The 9,364-nt window shown below is 52.6% G+C and overlaps 1 non-coding gene across 1 annotated transcript; it reads right to left on the bottom strand.

Annotated features, from left to right (window-relative positions):
• Positions 1-5,792: 5,792 nt before the first annotated feature.
• Positions 5,793-5,903, bottom strand: LOC124668865. The gene has a single exon (XR_006991934.1). It is a non-coding gene; the product is annotated as a small nucleolar RNA SNORA5 (small nucleolar RNA).
• Between the last annotated feature and the right edge of the window lie 3,461 nt (positions 5,904-9,364).

The raw sequence follows: 9,364 nt of genomic DNA, 5'->3' as shown, positions 1-9,364 counted from the left end.
GTCTGAAGCAAAATCAATGGTTAAAATTGCGCCACGGTAGACGACGCAACGAACAGCGCCCAATCGCGCGTACCTGGCAAGTCGTCGAGCACCTTGTGTGCGCGGAGGTGGGGCGGATTTGACGCCGCGTTCTGGGACGCGCAGGTGAAGCGGCGGCGGCGGGACGACCGGGAGAGTGCTAGCCGTGACGATGGTGTCGACTCTCAGAAGAGATTCAGTCGTCGAAACGGCCGGCAAATCCAGCGGCGGCGGAGGGGTGGGAGGCGCGGGAGGGAAGGAGCGACGAGAAAAAAGGCGCGAACCAACGGTTTATGGAAATAGTCGCCGACATGTGGGAGCCCGCCTCGCTTTTCGTTGTGTCCGGCGTGCCCGGAGCGTCCCCTGTGGGGCGGGGACGACCTCGGGGCGCCGGACACCGTATCGGGGCGCGCCGGACAAAAAGCGGCTTTGGGGGACGCGGCTGGGAATGTTGTTTTGTCCGGCCCGCCCCAAATCCCTTTGGGGGACGCTTTGGGGGACGCGACTAGAGATGCTCTTAGCACTCCAGGATATTAGGTCGGATCCTAGGAAAATTTCAAAACTTTTTGTTGATCGCCTATCCTATGAACATCCTGCCCAACATCTGCGTCAGTAAAAATACTGATAGAGGATGACATGTGATTTTTTAAAGTTCATACATGCAATCAGTGATGACTTTCATGTAACGGAAAATTCGCTTGACGGCTTGCCAATGAGCATATATGGGTTGAGACACGCACCAGCAGACCTTATTTAGTGTAGAAGGGTTTTGGAGGAAGCCTCACACGTATAATGACGTGGGGTTCCGGTGTTTATATAATAGGCCAGAGGCCTAGGGTTTGGGTACAATTACAATATAGTCCTGTTGTAAATACAATATGTGCAATCTAACACCCCCTGCAGTCCCAGCGGAAGGTTCTCGGACACTGAGACTGGACAAAAAGTCGAGGAAGAGCTGACTCGGCAATCCCTTCGTCATGACATACGCAAACTAGTGGGAGGACGGCACATGTAGAACACTGACCTCTCCCAAGGACACCTTCTCGCGGACGAAGTGGATGTCTATCTTGATGTACTTGGTACGTTTATGTTGCACCGGATTCGAGGACATGTAGATGGCGGAGACGTTGTCACAGGAGACAACCGTGGCGAAGCTCATGGGGCGATGAAGTTCCTGGAGCAACTGGCGGAACCAACAACACTCGGCGACCGCGTGGACGACGGCGCGGTACTCAGCCTCTGCAGAGGAACGGGACACGGTGGTCTGTCGCTTGGAGGACCAAGAGATGAGACTATCACCGAAGTAGACGCAGTAACCGGAGGTGGAGCGGCACGAGTCCGGACAACCGGCCCAGTCGGCATCGGAGTAGGCCACAAGAGCGGTCGACGAGGAGGCGTGGAGCTGGAGGCCGAACTCCAGTGTGCCCCGAACATACCGCAGAACACGTTTCACGAGAGCCAAGTGAGACGTGCGCGGAGCATGCATGTGAAGGCAAGCCTGCTGAACAGCGTAGGAGATGTCGGGGCGCGTCAGTGTGAGGTACTGAAGACCGCCCACGATGCTCCTATAGTCGGTGGCGTCGGGGAGGAGCTCGCCGTCGGAAGCGGAGAGCTTCGAGGACGTGTCGACCGGTGTAGGCGAGGGGTGACAGTCAGACATGCCAGCTCACTGTAGAATATCCATAGCATACTGTCGTTGTGATAGAAAGAGACCAGTAGGGGACTGGCTGATCTTCATACCGAGGAAGTAGTGGAGGTCCCCGAGATCAGTCATGGCGAACTCACTATGAAGACGCGCAAGGAGCCCCTCAAGAAAACACGTCGACGAGGCGGTGACGATGATGTCATCGACATAGAGCAGCAAGTACACCGTGTCGGTCTCAGAGTGGAGGACAAACAGAGACGTGTCTGTGGCGGAGGCAACAAATCCCAGAGTGGCGATGTAGGTGGTGAACCGGTTATACCAGGCGCGAGGGGCCTGCTTAAGGCCATACAGGGACTTGTAGAGGCGATAGCCGTGGTCAGGGCGAGAGGCATCAACAAACCCAGGGGGCTGCTGACAGTAGACCACCTCTTCTAGGGTGCAGGAACGCGTTCTTCACATCAAGCTGTCGTATGGGCCAACAGCTGGAAACAACTATGTGCAGAACAAGACGGATCGTAGCAGGCTTGACAACAGGGCTGAAAGTCTCCTCGTAGTCGATGCCGGGGCGCTGGGAGTACCCACGAACAACCCATCGCGCCTTGTTGTGCGCGAGGGTGCCATTCGAGTGGAACTTCTGACGAAAGATTCACTTGCCGGTGACGACGTTGGCACGCGGAGAACGAGGAACGAGTGACCAAGTTTTGTTGTCGACGAGAGCCTGGTACTCAGCGGACATGGCAGCATACCACTGAGGATCCTGCATCGCCTGGCGGAAAGTAGTGGGGACAATGTCGGTGACGGAGTCCACGACGGAGAGGTTGAGCCTATCCACGGGACACACTTGGCGCCCGGAGCGCGTACGCCGAAGGTCGGAGGCCCCACCCGAGGAGGCCGTCGGGGTGGCGGCAGCAGCAGCCATGGCAGGGGCACGGCGGGCGGCGGCAGGAGTTCCTGTCGTGGCTGCCTGCCGCGGCAGAGAAACTGCCGGAATTGCTGCCGTGGCAGCCTGTCGCGGCAGAGAAAACGCCGAATTCTCTGCCGCGGCAGAGGACCTGGCTGGGCGAGGCGGTGTTGAGGCGGGGGCGCTTGAGGCCGTGGCCAGCGCACTCGGGGTCGGCGCTGGTGTGCGCGGGGCCGGTGCAGGAGCTCGCGATGGGAGCACCGGCGGCGTGCCGAAGAGGTCGTCGAGTCAAAGCGCAGCGCAGGCGCGGATGACGAAGCTTCATGCTGAAAAGGAAAGACCGTCTCATCGAAGACAACATGTCACGAGATGAGAACTCTCCCAGTGACATGGTTAAAGCAGTGGTAACCACGATGGTTAGAGGGATAGCCAAGAAAGACACATGCCATGTAACGTGCACTGAGCTTGTGTGGAGCGGTGGACGTGATGTTAGGATAACAAAGACAACCGAAGACACGAAGATCAGTGTATGAGGGAGGACGACCGTGGAGGCATGTGTATGGTACCTGGGATTTGATGGCTGTACTAGGACGTCGATTAAGCAGGTATGTGGCAGTGGCCAGAGCCTCGGCCCAGAGAGGAGCTGGGATGTGAGCCTGGAACATAAGGGTGCACATAGTATCATTAATGGTACGAATGGCACGCTCGGCTTTACCGTTCTGCTGGGAAGTGTATGGGCATGACAGCCGCAGGGAGGTGCCGTGGGTGGTGAGGAGAGTATCAACAATCTTGTTGAGGAACTCGGTACCGTTGTCTATCTGGAGGGAGCGAATAGTGACACCGAACTGCGTGCGCGTGCAAGCGAAAAAAGTTTCGAGAGTACGTGCAACACATGACTTATTGCAAAGTGGGAAATACCAATAAAAGTGAGAATAGTCGTCGATAATGACAAGGTAATATCGAAAACCAGAGGTACTTATAATTGGAGATGTCCACAAATCACAATGTATCAAATCGAAGATGGCAGTAGACATTGTAGTAGACTGACTGAACGGGAGACGGACGTGCTTGCCAAGCTGACATGCATGACACACCCGAGTACGACTAAATTTATTACACTTGATAAAATCTAGACGCTGAAGATCTGACATGGCATCATGATCAGGATGGCCAAGACGCTGGTGCCATAGCTCGGCGGTGGCGGTGACGACCAAGGCGGTGGAGGAAGAAGGGCGAAAGCTGCTCCTCCCGGGAAAAGTGTAGAGATCTCCGTCACTATTGCAACGAAGGATCACCCGGCGGGTCTTCAGGTCCTTCACAGAGAAACCAAAGGCGTCAAACTCAATGGAACACATATTATCACGAGTAAACTTGTGAACATAAAGCAAATTGCGAATAATGTGCGGTACTAGGAGTACATGATTGAGTCGAAAGACGTGACCAGAAAGTGTGCAGAAAGGAGGTGAAAACAAAAGAGGCAATAGGGATGGTGGTGCCGTCACCCACGGTGACGAAGTGAGGAGTACGAAGAGGGGAGGAACGAGTGAGGTTACCATCATCATTGGTCATGTGCGAGGACGCGCCTGAGTCCATGACCCAACCGCCTTGCTGAAGCGCAAGGTTGTTGAGGGCGGTGATGAGAGTCGAGTTGTCCCACGTGGGCGTCGAGGTAGACGGTGCGGTGGCGGTGTAGGCCTAGGAGCGAGGGCCCAGAATTCCCTGCCCAGAGGAGTGGGCGCGCCACTGGCCAGCTCCCGGGGAGAAGCAGACCCACGGGCCGGCAGGGGCAGGCGTGCGGGCGTTCTGGGTGACCTGGGTGGCGCCTCCACCCTGGCGGCCGCCGGTGCGGCCCTTTTGCTTGCCCGGCTGCTTGCCCTTCTCGGCCCCCGCGCCAGGGGTGGGACCATCACCGCGGCAGCCGGGGCTGGGGCATGGAGGGGCGGAGCCGCGGGCCTGGGCGACGAGGGCGGTGGCGGCGGAGTTGGCCACCGTGTGGCCTGCTGCATCTCCTCCATCAGGAGCATCACCCTGGTGCAGAGGAAGGTGGACAGCTGGTCGGTCATGGAGATGACCGTGGCGGCGGAGGCGAAGCGAGGGCCGAGTCCGCGCAGGGTGTTGAGGACGAGGGCGCGGTCGCTCACGGGAGAGTCGTTGTCGGCGAGCGCATCGGCGATATGCTTCTAGCGGCGACAGTACTCGTGGATGGAGAGGGATCCCTGCACAAGCTGGCGAAAGTCATTGTCAAGGTAGATGGCTTTGTTCGCCTTGTTCGCGGTGAAGAGGTCGCGTGCCGCGAGCCACAGTTGACGCGCGGTCTGATCCCCCGCAAGGATCATGTCCGCGACGTCTTCGTCGATGGCGGCGTGGAGGTGGTTGAGGACCGTGTAGTTGGCAGTGGCCCACTCGGCGTTGGTGGGGGTGGCGGCGACGGTGCCGTCGACGTGGTCGAGCTAGCCGGAGCGGCCGAGAAAAGCTCGCATGTAGATGCACCACTTGGAGTAGTTCCCAGCGGCGAAGGAGAGGATGACGGGGCCGGCATGACGCGGGGGCGCCGCCGGCGGAGATGAGGGCGGCGGGCGCAGCAGCCGCAGTGGCGGCGGAGGTCCCGTCGGTGATGGCGGGGAGCACCATGGCAGCGGAAGGTGGGGTGGAGCTAGGTTTGGCGGCGGCCCGACCTAGGGCGGCGGCGGCTGGAGAGGCGGCAGCGGCGGCTAGGGTTAGGAAGGGGGCGGCAGCGGCTAGGGTAGGACCGAGATTAGTCTGATACCATGTATAGAAGGGTTTTGGGGGAAGCCTCACACGTATAATGACGTGGGGTTCCGGTGTTTATATAATAGACAAGTAGCCTAGGGTTTAAGTACAATTACAATACAGTCATATTGTAAATACAATATGTGCAATCTAACATTTATGGCAAAGGCAATATCTGGTTGTGTCAAGTGAGTTACTACAAGCCACCGATCATAGTTCTGTAACGAAAAGCATCATCAACGGAAAGTGTGTTTCATGTGTCCTTGGATAGTTTGTTTGTGGCACAAAGGGGACTAGAGGTCGAGCTACAATTTTCGATGTTGGTGTCGGTCTTAGAAGGGACAAAACGAAGCTGCAACATACGTTTACTCAAGTGGTCATACCAAGCATGAGGTGACTAGTAGGAAAAGGTGGCGCACGAAAATATGATTCTGTGGCCCACGGGCGGTGCGCTACAGAAACTTAGCCACAAAAATAGGGTTTCTGTGGCGCACCGGACCATGCGCCACAGAATTAAGGTGTTCTGTGGCGCATATGGACCAGCTGCGCCACAGAAATAGGTGCGCCACTGAATTCTATTTTGGTGCGCCACAGAACAATGTACAGGTATACTCGATTTTGTGCTCCCTGGTGTATTATACTGGTTTTATACAGATTTTGTACATAGTAAACAGGTATAATATAGACAGATAGACAGATATAATATGGACACATATAACATAGCAACATTATACATCATCATCACATTACTTAGAGCCCGATCGAGATACATATATAGTGGCAAGTGTCAAATGTTTTGCATACAACTCTTAATTCATACAAATTTCACAATTTCGAGATACAAAGTAGTCTTCATCCGGTTCCTCCTTTGCTCCCTCCTCTCTACCCACCAGGCTCGCTTGCATCGGGGTCTTCATCTGGTTCCTACTATGATTAAAATGGAAGAAAGTGAGACCAACAAGTCCGATGCACAAGAGAAATGGAATAAATGCCTCATACATTGTTGGTCAACACAAATATTAACATTCAGGGATAGCGTAAGTGAGACCAAGTCCGATGCACAAGAGATTGATATTTGTGCTATCTTACCAGGCTCACTTACGCCACCCCCAAGTGTACGGTGACCAAACATTTTAATCATCGGCATTTTGAAAATACCAAAGCAAATGGAATGACAAAATGGAATAAGTGCCTCATACATTGTTGGTCAATACAAATACTATGGTCAGAAACTATAGTTGCAGTATACGCCGCAGTATACTTTGCAGAAGGGCCCCCTTTCCCCGGCCGCCGTTCCGTGAACAGGTCCTTGACGAGACAAAAACGCCGATCTGCCTCTCTGGCGCAGAACCTCGGCAGTCCCAGCCGCCTCCCTTGTGGCCGCGTCTCCTGCGTTCTTCTCCATGGCTGGACCACGATTGGACTCACCAGGGGAATAATGATAATCGCCATCACCACTATCGCCAGACTCCACAGGTGCATAGCAGTTAGCAGCAGATGCCACTTTTCTTCCCTCGCCGTCCAGTGAACGAGTCCTTGATGCAAAGACCGTGCCGGCCTGCCCAGCATTATGCCGGCCCGTGTTCCCGCGCTTCGAGCCATGTGTCCGCGCGCCTGCAGCGCCTTCTTGCCCGGTGAACCAATAGACTGATCGTTGGAATAAGGAAACCGATGACGGCCGGTCGCAAGATTAGATTGCGATCGGCCGTCATCGACTTCCTTAATCCAATGATCAGTCTATTGGTTCACCGGGCAAGAAGGCGAAGAGTGCAGGGCGCGGGAGACACGGCCTGAAGCGCGGCAACAGGGGTCGGCATGATGCTAGGGAGGCCGGCACGGTCTTTGCATCAAGGACTCGGTCACTGGACGGCGAGAGAAGAAAAGTGGCATCTGCTGCGAAGTACTCTACACCTGTGGAGTCTGACGATAGTGGTGATGGCGATTATCATTATTCCCTCGGTGTGTCCAATCGTGGTCCGGCCATGGAGAAAAGCGCAGAGCGCAGGAGACGCGGCCACAAGGGAGGCGGCTGGGACTGGCGTGGTTCTGCGCCGGAGAGGCAGGTCGGCGTTGTTGTCTCGTCAAGGACTCGTTCACGGAACGGCGGCCGGGGAAAGGGGGGTCCGTCTACAAAGTATATTGCGGCATATGGGTGACCAAACATTCTAATCATCGGCACTAAAATGGAAGAAAGAGCCAAGTGGTATCTCAACTAGATATCATATGACTCATACTTTGTTGGTCGAAAGAAATATTAACATTCAGGGATGGGGTCGGCGAGGCCGAGTAGGATGCACAAGAGATTGATATTTGTGCCATCGCACCGGGCTCACCGGCCCCACCCCGAAGTGTACAAGTGACCAAACAATTTAATCATCGGCACTAAAATGGAAGAAAGGCCAATGCAATTAAGAAGTAGCTAGTATGAACTAAATGGAATGCCTCATACTTTGTTGGTCGAAACAAATATTAACATCCAGGGATGGAGTAAGTGAGGCCAGGTAGGATGCACAAGATATTGATATTTGTGCCATCACACCAGGCTCACTTGCTCCACCCCCGAGTGTACGAGTGATCGACCAACCATCTAATCATCGGCAAGTACAAAAACACCAACAAACCAGCAACCATGGTGACATAAGTCAAGATGCTCAAACACACATAGCATGCATGGAGCAGATGCTAAGGGATTATTCATCACTTGGTATATAGACCAAGTGATGCTGGCAAAAGAGAGGCCAATCAAGAACCAAGTAAATCCAAGTAAGTGATAGATATGCCTAAACAAGCAACAACACATAGCATATCCCAGCTAACCGGATGAGACAAGTCTTGGTAGCCAACTTAATCACCTAGCACCACCTAGCCTTTTAAAACCATCAGAAACAGTCCTTTTTCTTCAAAGGATACCACAGTGGCATTCATTTACATGATCCCCTACTGTGGATATCTCAAAGCCAACAAGAAATAGAAATTTATCATTACTCAGTTGAGTTCAAAACAAAGATGGGGTACCATAAGGGATTACTCATCACTTGGTAGTAACCAAGTGATGCTGGCAAGAGAGAGGCCAAGCCTGAGCTAGTCAATCCAGTAGAGATGGATATGCATAAGTAAGCAAGAACACGTAGCCTATCCAAGTTAACCAGATAAAACCAACCTTGACAGCCAACTTAATAACCTAGTATCACCTAGTCTTTTAAACCATCAGAAACTTCCCATTTTATTCAAAGGATACCACAGTGGCATTCATATTGGAGTCTAGCTAATGGAAATCAAGAACTAGTCTTGATCTCCAAATGGTGATTAGAGGGAATTTATTCATCTTAAGAAACATTAGGGACAAATGGGATCATGCAAGGGACTTGGGTCATTTGGATCATAAGGCATCAATTAAGGAGGCAACCAGGGACAAAGGGAAACATTTGATGATCCATATGCTACCAGGGACAAATCAGCAATCTTTTTCCCCACTAATCTAGCTAGAGTCCATAAAAGAAATTCTACTTAAAATAAAGTAGCTCTCTGTTGGTATTGATTACCAACAGGAACTCAAGCCACTACTTGATCTTACTAATTCAACATCTGACTAATTAAGCATAAGCTTATTTAGTTACTGTCAGCCACCGAGAGATTAACAAAAGACAAACAGATAATTAAACCATATAGTTAAATAGGAGAGGCCCAGAATAATAGTACACCCATAAGGTAAAAGCCACATGTGCATGACACTTTGAGCTACCAAGAATAAAGGCCAACATTGAAACTTGAACAGTCACCAGATATTCATGGGTACTTAGGATCAGTAGGGAATTGATAAAGCAGTGAGGAGCAAGCATACCATCAGAAACTGTCCATTTGAGAGAAATAACATTGGGGTAATGTTAAAATGTTTGTCCCCATATTTGGGAGACATTTTTAGTATTGGAGTCTAGCTAATGGAAATCAAGAACTAGTCTTGATCTCCAAATGGTGATTAGAGGGAATTTATTCATCTTAAGCAACATTAGGGACAAATGGGATCATGCAAGGGACTTGGATCATTTGGA

Source organism: Lolium rigidum, chromosome 6 (assembly GCF_022539505.1).
Source record: "Lolium rigidum isolate FL_2022 chromosome 6, APGP_CSIRO_Lrig_0.1, whole genome shotgun sequence".
Classification (NCBI taxonomy): domain Eukaryota; kingdom Viridiplantae; phylum Streptophyta; class Magnoliopsida; order Poales; family Poaceae; genus Lolium; species Lolium rigidum.
Note: the sequence above shows the minus strand (reverse complement) of the source record. Positions and strands in the feature narration are given on the sequence as shown.